The sequence below is a fragment of the Bactrocera dorsalis genome, chromosome 3 (assembly GCF_023373825.1).
Source record: "Bactrocera dorsalis isolate Fly_Bdor chromosome 3, ASM2337382v1, whole genome shotgun sequence".
Classification (NCBI taxonomy): Eukaryota; Metazoa; Arthropoda; class Insecta; order Diptera; family Tephritidae; genus Bactrocera; species Bactrocera dorsalis.
The window spans coordinates 62705188-62710256 of NC_064305.1; the positions used below are offsets into that span (position 1 = coordinate 62705188).

Sequence of the window (5069 nt, forward strand, 5' to 3'; positions counted from 1 at the left end):
TTTTTTTTAGAAACAAATGGGTCAACTTTAAATGGCCTACCCTGTACTTTGAAGTGTCATATTTTCTTTGATGTCCTTGATAAAGAGACATCCCAAACTAAGAAGGAATACAAAAAAATAATGGAAAGGAATTTATGAAAACAAAAGTATTAAATATTATTAGGGTTAACGTCATTTAAAAATACATTTTCTTTTCGAAAAAATTTTTAAATATCATTGGCTTTGATTCGTTCGATAGCGTCTCTTAACGACGAGAGCTTTTGTGAGAGGAACGTCAGGTTCTAAACGAATATCTGTGCAATGTGAACCACCTTTCCCCACTCTAATGGATGATAATTAAAGAATATTAAGTCAAACCGACTCTCAATTCAAGAATCTGAAACGAAACTCGTTAAATTTTTCTTGGATCAACCGAACTGAGCCCTAGAACTTAGAAACCCTTATGATTGAATAAATTTGTGGCTGTTTGGGAAAATCTCATGGTATTAATTCATGGTTAAATTAATTTCAGTTGACAATTCGTAAATATACACCCTTTATTTCACCACTCCTCCCTTCCTGTCATTGCCATGGTCAAGGTGAATACTCGTAAAGTGCACGCGACAAAGATGACATGTTGACGCGGCATGACTACAAATGACGGCAAACACAAAATGGACAGCTTAAAAGCATGCGCGACAACAGCAACAGGTTGCAAGAATTTCTGCATTTCGATGCTACGTTGGCGAGAGCGCCACTCCGCTGCTGTGACATTTTTCAAACTAACAGTTTAGGCGTCGATACCGACTAAAATCTGCATTTAGGCGCGAGCGCTGATACCAATCTTCTTTTCAACTTTTTGCAAATTTGTTAACATAATGTTGTTGTTGCTGCTTGCCGGAGACAGGTTTTTGCTTTTGCACGTCATTTATCAAACGACAGTTGAGCACATTCTTCGAGACAGCGATGAGCATCAGCATGGGACGCTGGAAGAGGCGAGTAGATTGCACGCTGAACTTGTTGATGTATGAACACATCAGCGTTAAGTGATTTTAATTGAAATTACAACGTAACGGTACTTTATTGAGTGTATTATGATTTACTCAGCACGCGCACACAAGCCGAGGTTGATGCATTTTATGCGTGATGGCTTGCAGACAGCGGTGGACGCCAAAACGTGGTATATTAGCGGCCAAGCTGCCTGCCGGCAAGACGCGACAAATTGCGTTCGTGCGACGGACATGTTCCTACGCAGACATTAGCGGTACTCACGCGTGTAGACGGAGCAGTAAATGTATGTGATGGCTTTGCATATTTATAATGTGTTGCTAATTTTATGACTTACTTTGTAGGCGCATTTCTGCCACCAGGAAGCGTTACACATGGCTTGAGCGCATAATGAAATGAATAAAAATAAAAGTCGCGCAATTTGCCTACAGCCAGGGTGATTAACCGGTAGCCGCTGTCTAAGAGTTGCCCACGAAAATACTTGAGCAGATATACTCGTACGTACCATAGAGTGCGCTCGAAAAACACACGCCTCCCTGACTAACATAGATCATCAGCGCTGATGTTTAGTGTGGTGTAATGCGCTCTAACTCATATTCGCTTGTTGCTTTTGAATCAAGCTATCGCTTTATATAATATAACGGGTGATACAAGTAGATGTACTTCTTCAATAGTTTTTTTGACAGGCTACGCATAAGTCCTGTTATTTTTGTCAGTATTGTTTGGAACTTTATCATGGGAAGACTTACGCCTGAACATCGTTTACAAATCGTTCGATTTTATAGCGACAAATCACGTTCTGTAAAGAATGTGTTTCGTGCGCTTCACTCAACTAATGGTCAATATAATCGACCTAGCATTCATTATTGGGTAACAGTCGACCGAATAGACTACGTCCAGCACGCAGTGAAGAAAATATAGCAGCCGTAGCCGTCTGCAGCAACTCGGACTGATGTATGGACTGTATTTTACGTCGAGATCTTAAATTGAAAACGTATTGCTTGTGCAATAACTGAAGCCACTCAACCTTCCCAAGCGACATCGCTTCGCTCTGTGAAAAGTTCCAAGACGATTCGACGTTTACGAGCGAAATTTTGTGCAGCGACGAGTCTCTTTGCTGGCTCAATGGGTATGTATTTAAATAAACAAAATTGCCACATTTGCGGAGCATAGCAACCTAAAGAGATTCAAGTGCATTCAGACAACATTTCATCCTGTGGTTTGTGGGCCGATGGAATCATCAATCCATTATTTTCAAAAATTATACCGAAAAGAACGTAATCGTCTATGTCGACCATTGTCGCGCCATGACAACCGAATATTTGATGCCTGACATTTGGTTTCAATAAGACGGCGTCACTTCCCACATATCGCATTAATCAATTGATTTATTAAGGGAACACTTTAGTAATCAGATAATTAATTAGAAAACAGTGATTTTGGCCATCTTAGTAGTAGATAAGGGCTTAGTTTTCAGACGTGTCTGAATAGCTTTTTATTCTATAGTGAGTCTTTGGGATAACAGAGATAACAGATAAGATAAGTTTTCTTGAATCTAATTAACCAAATAAAAGCTTTTGAGATGAATTAATTTGAATTGAGTAAAATATTACGTAAAATATTACACATTAATTTTATTTTATTTCCCGCTCGTATATGCAGGGTGTGACATATTTTACATATGTATGTCTGTACAAAAATATTGAATTTGAAAAAAAGCCATACTTTATATATAAGATATTTTTATTTAATTTACGTTTTGCTTGGAAAATCTTTGAATACAAAATCGTTCAAATAGTCACAGCAAACTTCGCTTTTCACTCTTTTTTTTTGGAATTTCGAACTGTTTAGGGGATGTCTTCGGACCGAATAACAATGATCCGATGATTGTTGGCTTTTCAGACAAGTACACACAAAGGAATCAGTAGTAATTTAGTTTGGAGATGTCAGTGGTGATTAGTCAATGTCACCTATTTTTGATATAAGGCATCCAGGAAATGTTTTGCCGTATGTCAGATAAGGAGACCGACATTATTCTCTGCCATAATTGCATGAAATATTCACCTAATATCACAAAATGCTTCTCAAAGAGAATCAACTAAAACTGAAATTCTGAGAGCGGAAACGACATAATTTTCGTGAATTCTGAACAAATCCCTCTCCGAAAGTTTCAATAACCCAGCGGGGTATGGTAGACATTGATAAGCGATAAAAATTAACACGGCGATGTCCTACGAAAAGTAACAGATCACCTTTTACGCTTACCATGGGACGAAGAATTCTTCGATACCAAAGTAAACGAGGAATTCTTTGATGCCACAGTTAACGATGAATTCTTCGATGCCACAGTTAACGAAGAATTCTTCGATGCCATAGTTCACGAAGAATTCTTTGATGCCAAGGTCAATAGGAAAAATTGCATATTCGTATGAAAATAAGTATTATGTGTACAAAAATCACCTTATAGGCCACTCACACTTTTTGTTAAAAAGAAAAATGCACAAGATTCAATACAATCGTTATAAAGGTTTTATTTTATGCGAAATGCACTTAAAAATTGTTATAACAAAATGTGTTTAAATGAACCGAATTATTACAAATTTAAATAGTTTAAAAACGTTAAATACATATTATATGTATATGTATGTATGTATATATAAAATGATCAAAGGTTGAAAACAGTTTTAAAAACGTTAAATATACATATATACAGACGGGTAACTAGCGGAAAGAACCGGGATGCTGCCAAAGCGGAGATGTTGGTCGCTACTCATTTAGCCATTATGGTTTTCTTTTAATTTTGTGGCTGAGTCTCTTGCCGTTTTTTTCAAGCAACGAGACTTGAAGAAACTGCGTTTGGCGAGTTTGATAACTTTTTGAATTTGGTGAATATACTCCGATTCGGTGAAGCCTTCAACTTTCACACATTCTACAAAAAAGTTGAAAGAGTATGTTTATAAATTTGAAGCTATGTCCTTCAATGTTAAAAACACGAAATACTTACCAAATAGTAACCAACTTTTTGCTTGATGATTTGACGAAATAATGAAAAAATTTACTTATAAATTTTATTCCATCAATTTGTATTTGTCGTTTTTCACGTACTCACTTGACTTGTAAATATGAACACAGTAGAATTTAGCCGCATAGCTTACTTTTATGCATTACCTGGTATCGAAGAATTTTAGATAGAATTTTCTTCGAAGTATTCTTCAAAGAAAAATGTAAGCGGGGAACCATTATTCCGCATAGCTTACTTTTATGCATTACCTGGTATCGAAGAATTTTAGATAGAATTTTCTTCGAAGTATTCTTCAAAGAAAAATGTAAGCGGGGAACCATTATTCCGCATAGCTTACTTTTATGCATTACCTGGTATCGAAGAATTGTACATAAAATTTTCTTCGAAGCATTCTTCAAAGAAAAATGTAAGCGGGGAACCATTATTCCGCATAGCTTACTTTTATGCATTACCTGGTATCGAAGAATTTTAGATAGAATTTTCTTCGAAGTATTCTTCAAAGAAAAATGTAAGCGGGGAAACATTATTCCGCATAGCTTACTTTTATGCATTACCTGGTATCGAAGAATTCTACATAGAATTTTCTTCGAAGCATTCTTCAAAGAAAAATGTAAGCGGGGAACCATTATTCCGCATAGCTTACTTTTATGCATTACCTGGTATCGAAGAATTGTACATAAAATTTTCTTCGAAGCATTCTTCAAAGAAAAATGTAAGCAGTGAACCATTATCCCGCTGGGAAGTTCATTACCTAAAAATCTCAAAAAAATGATCTCTACCTAACACGAAATCAAGAAAACTCTTTGTTCACTTCCCGGCATAAAAAGACAACGCACCCTGTACTAGTATACATAAGTATATATTTATACATATAGTATATGTATGTAGATATCGAGTTTTATAAATTATGAATATTTGCGCTCGTTGTGTGTGTGGACCGCTCGTAATAACCGACAATGCATTATACTTCGGCCGGCGAAACGCGAAAGGTTTGCAGCATAAATGCCAGCTCACCGTCTTTAATTAGTATGGAGCGCCTATGCAATATACACCTCACAAT

At 36.5% G+C, this 5069-nt stretch overlaps 1 long non-coding RNA gene across 2 annotated transcripts; it reads right to left on the reverse strand.

The window, feature by feature from the left end:
- Nucleotides 1-3493: 3493 nt before the first annotated feature.
- On the reverse strand, nt 3494-4753 carry LOC125777456 (uncharacterized). Of its 2 annotated transcripts, none has more exons than XR_007422317.1 (3): nt 4564-4753; nt 4097-4257; nt 3494-4012 (listed from the first exon to the last, which is right to left on the reverse strand). It is a non-coding gene; the product is annotated as an uncharacterized LOC125777456 (long non-coding RNA). The 2 variants fall into 2 exon arrangements; XR_007422316.1 differs by having other exon boundaries at nt 4097-4359.
- Nucleotides 4754-5069: the final 316 nt, after the last annotated feature.